Source organism: Canis lupus, chromosome 36 (assembly GCF_003254725.2).
Source record: "Canis lupus dingo isolate Sandy chromosome 36, ASM325472v2, whole genome shotgun sequence".
Classification (NCBI taxonomy): Eukaryota; Metazoa; Chordata; class Mammalia; order Carnivora; family Canidae; genus Canis; species Canis lupus.
The window spans coordinates 7,281,949-7,300,184 of NC_064278.1; the positions used below are offsets into that span (position 1 = coordinate 7,281,949).

General features: G+C 34.0%; 1 protein-coding gene across 1 annotated transcript in view; it reads left to right on the forward strand.

Moving 5' to 3' along the window:
• SLC4A10 (solute carrier family 4 member 10) overlaps positions 1 to 18,236 on the forward strand; it is a 286,086-nt gene that overhangs the window by 15,241 nt on the left and 252,609 nt on the right. The gene's annotated exons all lie outside the window — the stretch shown is intronic.

Genomic DNA, 18,236 nt, shown 5'->3' on the forward strand with positions numbered 1-18,236 from the left:
GGAAAAGTTCAGGCCAGAGCCATTATATGGAAAGGCAAGGCAAGGCAAAGCAGGTAAACAGTTTAGAATTGCCTAGTTTAAATAATGGTGGTGGGTGTTGGGCTATCAATGTCTCTGGTTGTCTGGTACCTGGCCCTGGGATAATTTAGGGCAGGAGAACTATTGGTTTGGTTGTGTGAGTTAGATGAGGAGAAAGTTGGTGGTATAGATTTGGGATTAGTTGGTTTGTATATGAAAAATATATTTTGTAGGCAAGTTGTTAGTTATCTTTGGGATTTAGCTAGCCCTGAAAGGGGTAATCTCTCCCTGAGACTGTAAGGCTCCAAATGCCAGATCATTAATAATATCGAAAATAGGAAAATGTAGTTACCACACGTAGTCCTGTGATTAATGGATGCCAAATAGACAAAAATAGGATCTACAAAAACACAGAACAAATGGATATCCTGTATTACTCTATAAATTCTCTTTTAAAAGGAAATGGAAAAAGAGTACCTGTCAGGTTAGGTATGGCCATCCCACTTTATCTACATCCACGTATAGGAAGAAATTTGGCAATTCCCAGGAACTTTTTCTTGCTTAGTTTTATATGCTTCAATGAAACTATGGGCTTTGATGGAAATTTTATTAAAAATTGCAGATGTACTATTTTTTATAACACACAACCTCTCGTGATAATATTTGCCTGTAGCTAACATATATGTATAAACAAAACTTAATAAAGAGAATATGTATATGGAAGACAACTTTTAATTCTGATTAGCCTCCCTCTGATTTTTCTCCTCAGCCTTTCACAAGTAGATTAGTGATTATTTTATGTTGCTTTGACTTTCTAATTACGTATTCCTTTGTGATAAGCCACTGCAGTGGTTTTATATTATATGAATAAAGATACAAGAGTTCACCTTTGATTATTTTGGATAAAGCTTGCACAAGAAAACATTGTATTGTTTGGACTTGGTTATGTTTTCAAGAAGTTAAGATTTTAGAAAATGTAATATTCCCAAAGAATTTAGTTTTGGCTGAACATTCAAATTGAAAACCAAGTAAGAGAATTTTACATAAATCTGAGAGCCAGTCAAAATAAAGAGCAATGGACATTTATCAAATGCAGAGAATGTGTTTGGAAACTATAAAAATCTTATTCGTTTTTGTTCACCTGAATTATATAGAATATTCCCTTTAATATTAGGAAGCATTTACCTTTGGGAGAGGGAGAGGAAATAGCCCAAGGAAAAGGTGATAATACAATTCAATAGAGATAACTTCTATTAATGTACATGACTATTTTATGAATTGAATTAAGCTTTTAAAAAAGTTCAACAGAAGCTTAATAGTTAACTTAATAGTTAACTCTATATAAAATTTAACTGTTGCCCTAAATTTTATAAAACTTCTAGCTTATTTTTTAAAGATTTTATTTATTTATTCATGAGAGACATAGAGAGAGAGAGGCAGAGACACAGGGAGAGGGAGAAGCGGGCTCCATGCAGGGAGCCCGATGTGGGACTCAATCCCGGGCCCTGGGATCACACCCAGAGCCTAAGGGAGATGCTCAACCACTGAGCCACTCAGGTGTCCCAAAACTTCTAGTTTGATAAGCTAGTCCCTAATGCTAGTGGTTTTTTGAAAAGTCCATGTTATTTCTGTGATCTATTTATAATGTGGCTAAATGGATAAATTGATTGTTTCCATAAGAATCAGGCTAGCAATACAGTTGGGCATCAGTCTGTCCCCACACTAGAATGCGTCTGAACCATGTTTGTATCCCTAGTACATGATCTGGCATATAGTAGAGGTACTCCATAAAACATGTGTTGAGTTAAAAAAAAGTATGTTATTTGCCTGTATAGTTATGGCTTTTAATGAAAATTTAGAATACTCTCTGTTTAGACCCCTTGGCTTAATCCCATTAAACACTAGCTACATTTCTTTGTGATGTTCTTCAATTTTAACAGTTAAATTTAATAATTCCTTTAAACCAAATTGACTCTTAAGGTGCTAAAAATAAAAAAATGCAAAAACTTCTCTTTGGCTTGTTTTTACCAGTTTGAATTTTGCAGCAAAAGTATATGAGAAACATTTTGATATTGTAAAGCAGAAAACATTAGACTAAATTAACAGTTTTCACATTATAATTCCAGGGAGTGTGGAAATCTTTCTATACATGTTAGAGCTCAAATTCATATTTTTAGAGACCATTAACTGATTTGGAAGTTTGGGAATCAGAAGAGACTGGAGGATATATTTTCAAATGTCTAAATAAGTAAACATATATTTTGTAATCAGCACTGCTAATAATACTGTAAAACTAGCTACCAAATCCTTTCTCCCTTGTAAATTAAATTAGTTTCTCCAAAATTAGACATAAGCAATACCACAGATATTTTTATTTTTGATATATTGACAAAAGCTTATGGAAAGCCTACCACCATGATAAAAAAAATTACATTTGTTGGAATTCTTCCTTTTGCCTAATTTTTATATGTATTGTTTCTGGAATTTTTAATGTGTTAGGTAGCAAGACTTTTATGATATCATAATTTCTAACTTTTTCTTCATTTATTCGCAGTTCTAAAATAGGTACTATTATTAGGGGTTGCATATCTTTTATGCTCAGAGATTTTAGAACAACTTTTTAAAAATCAGCATTTTCATGGGGCACCTAAGTGGCTCAGTGGGTTGTGTCTGCCTTCGGCTTAGGTCATGATCCTGGGGTCCTGGGCTCCCTGCTCAGACGGGAGTTGGCTTCTCCCTTCTTGCTGCAACTTCACCTTGCTTATGCTGTGTGTCTCTCTCTCTTAAATAAATAAATAAAAATCTTAAAAAAAATAAAAACCCCCAACCTTTTCTTTTTCTAGAATGATTATACATGAGCTTCTTAATTGCAGACTTAATCTATTATAGATCTTTCACCTGGCGAAATCATATTACTCTGATGTAACTTTGAAACTAAATGCCCTTGGAACCAAGTATTTAGCAACATTTACATGCCTATCATATTTAATAGTGTTGCAATTCTTCAAACAATTAAACTAATTTCAATTATTTCAACATCTGTTAAGATGATTGTCAAGGAACATATTTATTTTCATGTCCAATTCAGAGGTAATTAAGTCATGAAAGAATTTGAAATATTAATTGATAATCAAGATGATGGTCTAAATCAGTGTACAGGTCTCATTTTTTAAATGTACATGACTATAATAAAAGGAACTTTTGGATGTTGTTTGATCAATACTTGAGAACATTTAATACAAAGTAATTTATATTTTTAAACTAGTGTAGACATTCACCAAAATCTGAAATTAACTTCAAAGCCAATTTATAATAAATGTATAAATTAGTCTAAGAAAAGAATTGGAAAAAGATGTAAGCACAGCATAGTTATGCGAATGATTAGCTATCTAATGTGTTCTTGTTAGAGAAAAAAGAAAACTTAGGTTTATTGTGTTAATAATGAAAGCATTAGTAGACATTATTGACATTTAGTAATTCTGTTTCAAGCTGTTTTTTTCTAGATTTAGTTTCTTTAAAATTTGAATGTAGGTAATTCCTGTTTCCGGATTTCTATTTTTTAAAGCTTTTATTTATTTATTTATTCATGAGAGACACAGAGAGAGAGAGAGGCAGAGACACAGGCAGAGGAAGAAGCAGGCTCCCTGTGAGGAGCTTGATGTGGGACTCGATTCCGGGACCAGGGGATCACACCCTGAATAAAAGGCAGACGCTCAACCATTGAGCCACCCAGGTATCCCTATTTCTGGATTTTATACATTGTAAGACTTCTTTCCATCTCCAGGCACCATATAAATTGGACGATTGGGTTAGAGCAGTGGGTCTAGTGTCACGGACCACTTCACTAATTGTACTTGGGGCAGAGCAATGATACCAACCCAGCTAAACAGCATGATGACTGTTTTTTTTTTTTTTTTTAAAGCCCTTCAGTTCTTTTACAATAGCATCTATGCAGTTTTTCAGAATATTATTGTATCTACGACCTCATTTCTGTCTCTTCCTCCAATGTATCTCTGAAGTAAATAGTACAGGCCGCATTGTTTTCTAGAAAGTAGGATCAACAAATTCAGGTTCAGTTAGACATTTGACCATCATGTCATAAGCTAATGGCAGAACCAGGACCAGAACTCAAATGCCTTACATCTTAACTTGATGAACATTTTTCTGTTACTCTGTGAAATGTCAGAGTTCCCTTATTATTTCCTCAGGTGAGGTTGCAACTGTATTTTCCAAAACAGGTATCTTATGTGTTCTACTTGTTTACTCACTCACTTACTCATCCAGAGATGTATTGAAGACACACAGTATGTGCCATTGAGATTAGTTAAGGACATGGCTCAGAGGATTTCAGTTTTGCATATAAGCTTGTTGCTTTCTTGGCAAGAACTTTGAGGGGATAGATTGTGATATTAATTAGAGTATTGTTATTGCTGAGACTCTACTAATTGATAAGTAGGACTAAAATGTTCTTAGAAATAAGACATTCTTAAAGCTTTAAAAATTAATGTGATTGTAAAAAACAGAATCTAAGGTTTCAACTGATCACCACCCTGGCTGCCTGGCCTCCTCCATTCTCCACAGAATAAATCTTTGTTTTCAGTTTGGTGAGCATGCTAGACCTTTTACATTCCCATGGATAATACATGACATTATGCGTGTTTCTGAAAATGACATTGTGCTATTTCCTTTATAAATTATTTTTTTATTTAAGTAATGTTTCGGAGGTCTTTGCATGTTAGATGATCTACCTCATTATTCATCTGTCGCATATTACATAAATTATTTTTTTATTTAAGCAATGTTTTGGAGGTCTTTGCATGTTAGACAACCTACCTCATTGTTCATCTATTGCATATTACATAGTCTATGTAACTATTTCCTGTTAGGTTGTTTTCAAAATTTGTTCCCTTTTTAAACAGTGTGTCAGTAAAAATGTGTGTATATTTTCTAGAGTAGGTACTGAGGTGTCTATTAGCATTAAAGATTTAATAAATGCTGAGAAGATTATGCTTTGGATTGACTAATCCAAATTTTTTGTATTCTATGGGATTTTTGTTAACCTATGCCTTCTGCCAGATGTAATACTATATAAAAACTTTGTTTTTCCAATTTAATGGGTTAAAATATGTGATCGTTTAAAATTTCTATTTCCTTAGAATATTGTTATTTAGAGGTTTTTGTTCTAAATAAAAACCTTCTCCTTCTCCTAAACGTAATGTAAAAATTTTTGTTTTGCCAATCTAATAATTTTTTAAAATTTGTATTTCCTTAGATTATATTTTTAAGTTTGTTATTCATTTCTTCCTCTGTGAAGTTTGTCCACTTAAAAAAAGATTTTATCTTTTTTCTAAAAAAATTCTTAGAGGTCTGTTAATTACTACACATTTTATTTTTCAAGTTTTGCCTATTTACTTGTGGTATTCTTTCTATAGAAGTGTTTCATTGTGATGTAGTCAAATTTATTAATATTTTTGTCAATTTTTGCTTTTTGTATTTAACTCAAGCTCAAAAATATAATTTCTTTGTATATAATATTAAAATTAAAAAAAGATTTTATTTATTTATTCATGAGAGACACAGAGAGAGAGAGGCAGACACATAGTCAGAGGGAGAAAGAGGCTCCATGCAGGGACCCTGATGTAGAACTCCATCTTGGGTCTCCAGGATCGTGCTCTGGGCTGAAAGCAGGCGCTGAACCTCTGAGCCACCCAGGCATCCAAAAAGTTTTGATCTTTAACCTAATTAGACTTTTTTGTGGTGCTATGAGACATATATTTGTCTTTATTATTATTCAAGTCTAACAAATTAAAAAACTAACCTTTTTATTTTGGAATAAATTGATATTTACAGAAAAGATGCAAAGATATAGAGTCTCCATATAACCTTTGCCCAGTTTCCTCTAACATCATACATGGTGCATTTGTCAAAACTAAGAAACAAATATTGACATATTAATTTCAATTAATATTCAATCTCAACTACATTGCGAACTCTCTTTAAGTTGTACCAGTTTATCCACTTGTGCTCTTTTTCTGTCTGGGATCTCATCTAGGATGCCACATTGTATTTAGTATTTATGTCTCCTTAGTCTCCTCTAAGGAGCCTCTTTCCTTGTTTTTTCTTTTCTTTCTTTTCTTTTCTTTTCTTCTTTTTCTTTCTTTTTTCTTTTCTTTTCTTTTCTTTTCTTTTCTTTTTTTTAAATAATCTTAATAGTTTTGAAAAGTATGAGTTAGGGGCGTCTGGGTGGCTCAGTGGTTGAGCATCTGCCTTTGACTCACGTCATGATCCCGGGGTGGGGTCCTGGGATGGAGTCCCACATGGGGGTCCCCGCATGAAGCCTGCTCCTCCCTCTCCTATGTCTCTGCCTCTCTCTGTCTCTCATGAATAAATAAATAAAATGTTTAAAAAGAAAAAAAAAGAAAAATATGAGTCAGATATTTTCTAGAATGTGTCTCGATTTGGGTTTGTCTGATGTTTTCCTATGATTAGACTGGGATTATGTGATTTTAGGAAGAACATCACAGAGGTGACGTGCTTTTCTTATTACATCCTATCAGTGGTATATGATATCAACATGACTTACATTGATTATGTTAATCTTGATGATTCGATTAGAAAAATGTTTGCTAGGTTTCTCCACTGTAAAGTTACTATTTTATTCTTTACATACTTTATTTTTTGGAAGCAAGTCATTAGGTCAAGAGAGGAGGCTCTACTTCCTGGGAGGGAAGAAGTATTTATATATGTTATTTGAAAAATTCTGTAAGAAAGACATATCTGTTCTCTCCCATTTACCTATTTATCCGGGCATTTACTTATATCAATATGGACTCACTCATGTATATTTATTTTATACACTGGGTTATAATACAATACTATATTACTTATTTTGTTGCTCAAATTGTTCCAGCTTTTGCCATTGGGAACTTTCAGGTTGGCTCCTAATAACCTTTTGTTGTTGTTGTTTTGAGAGATCTTTTCAAATTAAGGGAAAAGATACAAATAAATGTCATGAATTAAAAAAACTCAAAAGTAATAACATACATAAATATACATATTTTTCTAAATATTGACATTTTGCTTTAAAAATAGAACTTTAAGTGATATAGAACATTTCATTTTTCAATATTCTTTTGTACTTTGGAAAGTCCCTTTGTAAAGTTGTTTCAACTTATTACTGCCTAATTATATTTTAGTGACAGAGTATTAAATAGTGAATGATCTGTTCACTTTCTAAAAGTTGGTAAATTAAATCAAAATATTTACAAACAAGAAATATAAGAAACAATTTTGCTTATGAATTATATAATTATTTGTTTTTAATAAGTGAGGATGTATAGAATATATTAAAATAAATGTGACCACTACTCAATAATTTATTCAGAATTTCTGAAAACCTCTCACCCTCAAGATTGAATTTTAATAATATATATAACTCATATAATTGAATACGATTTTTGCATAAAAATAGTAACTTTGGAATACTGTTTGGTGCATGAGTCCCCTGTCATTCAAAAATTCCTAACTTGATGCTAAATATTCAAGCCAGTCAAAGTTAGGCCTCAGAATTAGAATATTCTCTTATAAGAATTTTTTAAGACAGAACATGAGAGACTCCTAACTCTGGGAAATGAACAAGGGGTGGTGGAAAGGGAGGTGGATGGGGGGTGGGGTGACTGGGTGACAGGCACTGAGGGGGGCACTTGATGGGATGAGCACTGGGTGTTATGCTGTATGTTGGCAAATTGAACTCCAATAAAAAAATTAAAAAAAAGAATTTTTAAAAAATGTGCTTCACTTTATAAATATACAGTTATACTTTGAAATGCTTAGGTTTTCTTAATTAATATAGATGTTTATTTATTTTCACATGATGAAAGCCAAAACTCATTTAAAATAAAAGTTGAGAATGTTATGGCCTTAAAAATAATGTCCTGAACATGGGGAACATATGCTATGTTGTCAGATTTACAAAGGTTTATAATTTGCTGGATTCTACGATATAACATTTGAGATGATATTCAATACGTATGATGATTTTCTTCCGTCTTCAGTTACTTTATTGTTATTAAGATGTGTAAGTGTAGCAAGCTATGATGATAAAACAATAAATTTGAAGCTTCATAGAATAAATGAGGATCCCCTCTGAATATTTTTTATTGGTTAATCTATATGGATATATGGTGGAAAGATAAAGGACTCTGGTGTTAACTTAGTTACTCTGAACCTCAGTTTATCCATCTAAAAAATAGAGATCTAATAATAGCTATTTTGCATGGTTTTTGTAGGTGTTTTATATGGCACATAAAAATAGATCCACACATTTTAATTCCTTCCTTTTCTGCTACACTGTACAAAATTTATAAAAATAAAAATGTCTCACAGTCTATTCAGATTTTTTCTAGAGTTAAGCTACTAGTTGAGTAAAGTTAGTTATAACATATTCCCCATATCTGATCCACTTAGATGACTAGAATACATGTAAAGAACAATAAGAAGAAAATTCCATTCTTCCAAGAGTAAGTATTATTCTTACTTTTTTAAAATAATGGGGCAAATGTTAATAATTGGCTGGGAACATGTATCAAATTATAACACCAACTTTCTATTATATATGATATGAAGATAGGCATTTATTTCTGTTAGTTGGAGTTTATTAACGTGGGGAACAAATAGGATCCTTCTATGACATTAAAAAGCTATCTTAAAAAATTCTAATAGGAAGTTATAAAGGACATGGAGCCAAGATGTAATGCTCAGGGCAATTGACATAAATGACAGAGTATTTGGCTTCTCTCACCCCCATTTATGGTGAGCTCATGCCATAATTTCTCAAGTATTTTTTCTTTCCCTTCAAGCAATGTGTCGCTTTTAGATATTAATTGACTTGTTAATTTAGGAGGTAGTCACTCTACTCAAAGATGTTTACATTTCTTCTGAGTTATCCAATTTGTTGGCATGCAGTGTGTTTAGTAATCTCCTATGGTCCTGTGTATTTGTGTAGAATCATTTGTAATGTCTACTCATTCCATTTCTGATTTTATTTGAGTCTTCTATCTTGTCTAGCTAAAGGTATGTCAGTTTTGTTTATCTTTTTGAAAAACCAGATCTTAGTATTGTTGGTCTTTTCTGTTGTGTTTCTGGTCTCAACATATGTTTACTAATTTCTTTGCCATTTCCACAAGTTTCTTTTTTTTGTATTCAAAGTCTGTTTGGGCTTCTTGAATCTGTGATGTGATGCTTTTCATTAGTTTTGGGAAATTCTAAGTCATTATATTTTCAAATAGCGCCTCTTTTATCTTTGTATTTTGTCTTTCTGGAATTCCAATTCAAGTTACACTACCTCACCAGATCTGATGTCTCCTTACTCTTCCTCCTGTATTTTCTATAGATTGCCTCTAGATAATTTCTTCTCCTCTACTGGTGACTTAGTTTCAGTCATGGTAGGTTTTGGGGTCATATTTAGTTCTATCTAGTTGATTCTTTCATAAATATGTAATGTTACTTTTTATAGTTCTTGTTCCTTGCTGAAAATATCATTTTCCTTTTATTGACATAACCGTAGTAATTATAGTTTTTTAAAAAACATTCTCTGATAATTATTTTCCATGGCAAACTGGTGGATCTGTTTCTGTTGTCTGTTATTTATGGTGGCTTTTATTCATGTTATTATAGTTCTTTTTTGTCTGGTTAGGTTTGATCATGTACTAAATATTGTGTTTATAAAATTATTCATAGAAATAATTTAAGGTCTACGATGATGTTGTCATACTTCTTAGATGATTTTTTTTCTTCTACTACTCTCAGGCATCCAATGAACCAGCAATTCTTTTTTTTTTTTTTTTTTTTTTTTGCAATTCTGAATGATTTTTTTTTTAAGATTTTATTTTTTATTTATTCATGAATGACATAGAGAGAGAGAGAGGCAGAGACACAGGCAGAGGGAGAAGCAGGCTCCACACCGGGAGCCCGACGCGGAACTCGATCCTGGGACTCCAGGATCAGACCCTGGGCCAAAGGCAGGCGCCAAACTGCTGAGCCACCCAGGGATCCCCCTGAATGATCTTAATACTATTTTGATATGTGAATTTTTCTGTGCCACTAACTCAGGGCATGACTGAAATCAATGTGAATGCTATTTTGCTTCCATTTTGTCCTTACATCTAGGTTACAGTCTTTTGACATCTCGGTCATACCCACAAGTCCTCCAGATCTTGCTCTCTAATTCCAAGAGGCTGTCAGGAGTACAGTTGACTCTCAATAGGATCAGAGCAGCTCAGATCAGCAAGTGGCCTCAACTCTGCACTCACCTGTTTGGTTTTCTGTCAGTTTTTGCCAGGAATTCCTTACTGTTTCTTTTCATTTTTTAAAGTTTGTTTCTTTGTTTGTCTATGTATTTATTTATTTGAGAGAGAAAGCACAAGCAGAGGGAGAAGGAGAAGTTCCCCACTTCCCAGGACCCTGGGATCATGACCTGAGCTGAAGGCAGACACTTAACCCACTGAGCCACCGGCGCCCCATATTTCATTGCTCTTTTATGCTTTCAGAAAGACATTAGTGTAGCTCATCCAGATTTTTTTGTTTTGTTTTGTTTTTTATTTATTTCTTTATTTTTTTAAGTTCATATAAAGGATTTTATAGTTATTAGTGTGAGGGTTGGTTTTAAATTACCTAGTGCACCATTACCAGAAGCGCAAGTCCCTTTACATGCCTGTTTACATTGAAATGAAAATAAATCTCTAGGTAGTTCTTTGTGGGAGAACATAGATATAGAAGTACAATTTTGTTCTGTATTGAAAATTAAAAACAAGTCCCCATGGCTTTTTTTTTTTTTTTTTTTTTGCTGCTTCTTTGTTAGTTCAAATTAAGGTCTGTTCTCACTCAGAATGTCTCAGAGTAGATGATTCCATTTATATTGAAGCCTTTACAGGAATCTTTATATCTGATAGTTAACTTCTAAGGCAAAGCATTGGTATGTGGATGACCATGCTGTTCTGTTAGAAATAAAACTTATAACACATGTTTAAAAATTAGAGGTAGATTTGAAACCTTATTTACTCTGAAACTTTTTTAAAGATGAGAAATGTTAAGTGTCAGAAAATAGCATTACAGTTATTAGATTATGTCTAATAAGAAGATTTAAAGGTTAGTTTTTGTCTAAGGTGTAAAATTTGATTTTGCATCTTTCATTTGACAGCAATTATCTATGTGCATTTAACTAAAATGTCAAGTTCATGATAAACTATGGTAAAATGATGTATTTAAGTTTTTAAAATAAAAAAGTTATAATTTAAACTTGTATAGGTGTAGGAGCAATAAGTAAGAGTGAAGGATAGTGTGGTGTCTAATTGGGGTATCTCTCCATCAGATAGGGGCCCCCAAATGTGGGGCATGATTGAGGGGAAGTTGGTGGCATGGTAGCTGAAAAGAATTCACCTGAGGCAGAACAAAGGAGACAGGTTTATTGAATACACAGCAAGGGAGCCTCTGGCTGGACAGCAGAGGAGGGGGGGGAGGCAGGGAGTGGGGGCTGCTTTTAAAGAGGAAAGATGGAATTCTACCTTTCTTGGCAACTGTGCCTGGTTGGTTAGGCCTTTGGATTTGGATGTTTCGAGGTGGGTCCCCTGATGGGCTTTTTCTACATTCCATTGCTCAAGCCTGTTTGCCTGAAAGTGGCTTCCACAAATACTTCCTTACCTGGTGTTTGAGAGAATCCTATTCATTATTAGCTTTAGAGGGAGAGTATCTTTAAATATAACTTCATCATTTATTGCCAAACCCTGTGCTCCTTTGTTCCCTCTCCTGGGTCACACGGTTACCATATATTTTATGCGACCATGCCACACTTTCACTGGTAGAAGTGATTCTGTTGATGATCATATAGGGCAGAGGCAAGTCAGTGAAAAGTATTTTGGGCGTCTAGGGTTTCGATATTGCTCATTGCCTTGCTCATGGTACTTCTGTACATTATATACTTACAATGGGGACCAGTGAGTAGAGAACCAACTTGGGCATACAAAGAAAAGATTAGCAAGTGATATTAATTTCATAAAAGCTTAGGTAGTAAATATTTAGGCATTAAGGAAATTTTTACCACATGAAACATTCTAAAACACATTTTCCCTTGAATAACAAAACATTTGCCCTTTTGGGTTTCTTTCTCCTTTTCTTTTGTTTAGAAAAAATATTGAGTTTAAAAACATTTTAATACAATATTACAGGTAATAGGATTCCTGGGGAACTAGAGAGGGCTTCCAGAGCTGAACATCTAACAGAGTAATCTGAATCTATATAGGGAAAAAGGAGAAGATAATGGTGTGAGAGGCTTAAAGGAGGAGTTAGAGGAGAATAGGTAGCAGATAGGAAGGAGAAATGTTTAAAAACAGCTGTGGGTCGGGCAGCAATTAGCAAAAGCATACAAAAGAGCAAGAAGATTAGAGAAATTGGGGCAAACAGATTTGTGTGTCATTTTTGCAGAAGGCTAGAGAGGAATAAAGAATAACAAAGGCAAAGTATTACGCCAGTGGATCCTTCAGGTGATGTTGTATCTGTGAATTGCACCTGCTTCTTCAGGATTACAAAGAAAAAAAGGAAAGCGTAGACTGTTACAGAGACAAAAATTAGTGACTGATGCACATAAATAGATGCCTGATTGTAGATCATGGGGCTTCATCACAGCACTACTGACTATAGAGAACAGCTACAGTCAGAGCTACAGACAGGTCTTTTTTCCCTTTTTCTTCCTTCTCCCCCCAGTTCTTTCCCTCTGAAGAGTTGTTGAAGAGTATTGTGGAAAAGGTAAGAGACCAGTATCCAAAGGGTAGAGTCTCGTCCTCCTTCAGTAGTTTAGTGTTATGTCAACCTCTGAATGGCAGTTTCCATAGCTGTAAAGTGGAAATAACAGCTGGACTATGATGTTTTAGTATAAGCTGAAATACTTTTGAAAATGCTTTGAAAAATATACAAAATGTAAAGTTTTCTTTAACTACTTATGAGATGTAATATGCAATAGTGTTTTAGAGATCTAAGTGTAAATCCTGGCACTACCCTGTCAATTTAGGTCTAGTTACTTAATTGCTCTGATTAGAAATATTCTTATTTATACAGTAAAGATATAGTAACTCCATCTCACCAGATTATGAGAATTAAATATGGCACTGCAAGGGAAGAATTTGGTGGAGTACCTGGCACACAGTAGGTGATAAATGTGAGCCCCTTCCTTTACATAGTGACGTTAGAAATCTGTCCCATGGCCATCAGTCAGTTTGTGTGGATCTCTTTCTTTAGTCATTATATATATACCTACTTCATTCGCATTATGATATAGTTTGTTTTTATATGTATAGGTCTGACTCTGCCAATAAATGCTAGGCTGCTGAAAGATGTTCGCTTTATATTCTCCATCATGTGTAAATCATAGACAGTTTGTCAGTAAATATTCCCTATATCAGAAGGATGACCACTCAGGTTCTGAATGAAGCCTCTTTGCCTGGCAATATCTTTAGTTTGACTTTAAAGAATGGGTAACGTCTATACTACATAATGGATAGTTGTTTAGAAATACAAACTTTTTTTATTCATCTTCTTTTGGATTTTTGTCCTCATCCATGTACATGTAAGCAGTGTCTTCAATGGACAGAGTAAGGTACCGGGCATTTTTGTAATGTTGCTGCTTTAAGTCTTTCCTTTCTAAATCCTCTTTTAAAGGGTTCACTTGATCAGGTCAGGCCTTCCCAGAATAACTGCTTTTGATTAAGTTATTATTAATTAAGGACTTTAATTATTTGTACAAAATCCCTTCATCTTTGCTACATAAAATAATCATAGGAGTTATATTCCTTCACTTTTGCCATGTTTTTTTGCTTAGAAGCAGTTACAGATCCTACCCACACTCAAAGGCAGGGGAAAACACAAAGATATGAATAGCAGGGGGTGGGAATCATGGGAACCATCTTAAAATTCTGCTTACCACGGTATTGATGTAATTTTGTGTCTCCAATTGTAAATAATATTAACAGATAAGAACTTATATGACTTGAGAAGTTCTAGTTTCTGAATGAATTACATTTTGCATTAGGATTATTTAGACTGAATCTATTACCTTTTAGATTGGACATTGGGACACTTGGGTGACTCAGTGATTGAGTGTCTGCCTTTGGCTCAAGGTGTGATCCCGGGGTCCTGGGATCGAGTCCCACATCAGGTTCGCCAGAGGGACCCTGCTTCTCCCTCTGCCTATGTCTCTGCCTCTGTGTGTGTGTGTCTCTCATGAATAAATGAATAAAATCTTTTTTTTAAAGATAACAGAACCTTGTCTCAGAAGCAAAAACCAAAAAACAATCAATCTCAAGAAAAATCCAGATGAATATAAACATTTAGAATAAAACAAATGGTAGAATTTGCCTTGTTGTTTAATAGGTTCATGCCTTTTGAGTTTATTTTAGAAAGTAGGAGATAAGTTTTCAAAAAAATTCCTGATTTTGCTTTCTTGAAACGTCTGTTGCTTATTTTAATGGATAGTAATTTCGATTGATGTCAAATAGCAAAATAGAAGAGAAACTGGAATTGCATGTAGTATGGTGAATGTTACTTTTACTGATGATCATAACCACCAAGAAAATGTACTGGGCATTTATACAATGTTTTTACTATATGTTTAAGAAAATACTTTTAGATATCTTTTTAAAATGAGTATTCTAAAATGGAATTGCAGAAAAAAACATATGCCCACAGAAAAACTTGTACAAGAAATATCATGGGAACATTATGCATAATAGATAAAAAGTGGAAGGATCCAAATCATTTCCTATTTATGAATGCCTAAATAGAATATAGTATATATATATATATATATATATATATATATATATATATATACACAATGGAATATTACGTGGCAATAAAGAGGAATCAAGTGGCTGGTACATGTTACAACATGAATGAACCTTGAAAATATTATGCTAATTGAAAGAAATTACAAAACACCACATATTGTATGATTCTGTTTATATGAAATGTCCAGATTAGACGAATCCATAGAGACAGAAAGTAGATTAGTGGTTGCCAAGGGCTGATGAGGGGAGGAAGGTTGCAGGGGAAGGAAATTGACTGCTAATAGGCACAGGGGTTTCTTTTTGGGGTGCTGAAAATGTTTTGAAATTAATTGTGGTGATGGTTACACAACTTTGTGAACATACTAAAGACTGTTGAGTTGTACACTTTAATGAGTGGATTGTATGGTTTGTGAATGATGTCTCAATAAAACTAAAAAACATGGAATTTTATGTTCTAGCATTTTGATGCGACCAATGTATTTACTGCTCTTCTTACCTCTCCTGACTCAGTTCTGAGCATTTTCCATCTGCTAAGGCTTGAGCATCCAAAATTGAAAAATTTAATTCTGTATTGATGAATTTTCAATGTGAATGAGTGGAAGTATGTGAGAGCATAATTGTTGTCCAGGGCTTTTATCATATTTGGTTAAAGCAGTATATGATTCTCTTGGATGTAAGTAAGAACAAAAACGTACTGTGTATTTGTTAAATATTTCAGTATCTATTTCAATTAAATTAAATTTAGATATAAACTCTGATTACATGAATAAAACTCCAGGAACACCTCAGATCACATGTTGTCAATTCAAAATTGCAGCCTTAACAATTTTTAATTTACATTGTATAATTTTCTTTTCTTATTGCTGCTCATTAGGATCTTTTTTAATTTTTAATTTAAAAAAATATTTAATTTATTTATTCATGAGAGACACACACACAGAGAAAGAGAGGCTGAGACACAGCAGAGGGAGAAGCAGGCTCCATGCAAGGAGCCTGATGTGGGACTCGGTCCTGGGTCTCCAGGATCACGCTCTGAGCCGAAGGCAGGTACTAAACTGCTGAGCCACCCAGGGACCCCCTCATTAGGATCTTTTAATTTAATTAGTTTCTCTTATAATAGAAGCATTGAAAGGAAAGTAAGAATAATATTTAATGACAATGTTGATGAAATAGAATGGGTGGAAATCTTTTTTCTGACTAAATTCAGAGTAGAAATCTTTAAAACAGTCTGAATACTGTGTGAAATCCTTTGTGGAATTTTCTTGGAGATTTTCTTAGAATGCCTTTGAAAATGTACTGCTTTGCCCTTCAGCACTATTTGTTTATGGATCTCTGAGGAATTCATTAATATTTTTAGGCTTTCTATTTGCTGGTTTCATTCCCATTTTGCAGATTGAATTACTTAAACTGCATAGCTAACATGATTTGTCCAAAACCAAGTAGGCAGTTAACTGTTGGAACTTAAGCTTTCAGCAACAAATGATGTTTTTTCACTATAAATGAATATTTTAGTATGTTAGGATACTTGGCTTCACGCAACAGAATTTTATTTAAACTTGCAATATTCATAAAGCCAAACACAGGACCTTATGTGTTACTTTTAAAAAGTAAAAACAATAGTCTTAAGAAATATGCTTTATGGAGATACTCTATTCATTAATTATTATTTTTAAAGTGAATAATATCTTGACTCTATGGGGTCTTTAATTTCTTCCTGGTGCTATGACCTAATATGAGTGTGTTGATTGGTGTGTATGTTCTTGATATCATAGATAGTTGCTAAAGAGATCCTAAGAGACCATCTAGGCTCTTACCTTATCTTTGGGTAGATTAAATTGCTTTAGAGATTGCTTTTTCTGTGGTAAAAAACATTGCTTAAGTTTCATTTTTTAAAGCTGTATATGAAATAACCAAACCTCTTTATTCATTGTTTGGAGGAGACAAATAGAGTCTCTAGCTTCCTTAAAATTCTAATTTATTATAATTAGTTTGTATGAAAAGGAGATTTTTCTCAAAGGAGATGGAAACTTTTTTTTTTTTTAACATTATCTGCCAATAATCCCTGTGACTGAAATTACTCTACCCTGATGAAGTAGGTATGCTGTGTTACAAACATGATACAATAATAGTAGTAATAAAACCCAACTATTTTCCACTTGTTCCTAATTCCCTTGCTTCCCTGCATCGTTCCCCTTGGACCTCTTGAGCCATGGTTAATCAGACTCCCATATGATTTGCTAGTCAGGCAAAGGCTTGTGTAGTTCAAACTGAAATAAATACATTTCAGCTTTGGCCACCATAGGATCTTTCAAAGCCATAGGTGTATTTTAAAATTTAGCTCCTGGTCTTAAATCCATCATCCAGTTTCTTTATGCAGGCACTGAACCAGTGAAGGGGTGTTCAGTCACAGTTACCCATTGGTCCCTATACCGGCAAACCATTGTTATCTCTGTATGTCCTAATTAAAGCTTCTTGGAAGTGTCTGTTGTGTTTTGAAGTGGATACTCTCGATAAATAGGTAGTTAATGAGGATGATTGTTAGGTTGACAAAGTGTTTCTCTTTAACTTCCAATTTGGAGGAAAGATAGGTGTGAACCTGCTAGTTTTGGTAGTGTGTTGTTCCCTCCACTCAGCTGTATGTCCTTGTGGGGGCCCCAGGTGATAATCTCATATTTTGCTTTTGAAATTAGACAAAAACTACAATATCGGGCATGCTGTTGCTCACAGTGCCCTACTTGCCTTTTAGGGATCTCCTTATAATGGTTTATTTAAACTACTTATACCTGTTTGATTTCTGTAGGTCCCAGAACAACTTTTAAATACTGGAACTTGGGGCACCTGGGTAGCTCAGTGGTTAAACATCTGCCTTTGGCTCAGGTCGTGATCCTGGGCTCTTGGGATCAAGTCCTGCATCAGGCTCCCCCCCACCCCCCCCCGGGGAGCCTGCCTCTCCCTCTGCCTATGTCTCTGCCTCTCTCTCTCTCTCTCATGAATAAATAAGTAAAATATTAACAAAAAATAAAATGCTAGAACTAAGTTTTCCTGAGGAAAACAGCCACTTAGTAAACTGGTTTAAGAGAAATAGGAGTAATCTGCTCCCCCTCCCACTGAGAAACTCCACAAAACACTGAAGTGAAGAAGGAAATGTTTATCTTTGCTTATTTTGTGCTTCCAGTCACTCATCTGTTTCTTCCGTGGCTGGATGTTAGAATTCCATTTTTTCTACAAGTATTTTAGAGGACTATTTCCCACTATTTTTGTTCTATTTGGATTCTTGCTTTACCCTTTCAAAAGACCATGTGTTAAGTTGTGATATAATATTATGATTATTGCATCCCATTAGAATGTAAAATCCAACACTCCCTTTCACATATTTGAATATAG